Source organism: Bison bison, unplaced genomic scaffold, assembly GCF_000754665.1.
Source record: "Bison bison bison isolate TAMUID 2011002044 unplaced genomic scaffold, Bison_UMD1.0 scf7180017864518, whole genome shotgun sequence".
Taxonomy (NCBI): Eukaryota; Metazoa; Chordata; class Mammalia; order Artiodactyla; family Bovidae; genus Bison; species Bison bison.
Window position 1 is genome coordinate 20,085,950 of NW_011495071.1, and position 259 is coordinate 20,086,208.

Genomic DNA, 259 nt, shown 5'->3' on the forward strand with positions numbered 1-259 from the left:
TTAGTGCTGAATAATATTCCAAACGAATGGTACTTTTTATTTCATTTCATAGATGAAGAAACAGGTACAGGTTGTACAGATCTGACTACAGAGCCTGATCTCTTAAACATTTTACTATGCCTCTGAATCTTAGAGAATTTTGGCTTCTTATGATGAAGTTTGTCACATGAAAGTTGGGGTAAATGTAACATCAGGGTAATGAAGCCAGACATTTTGCTTGCAGAAAGTATCCACAGCGTCCTGAATATCGACATGAAAG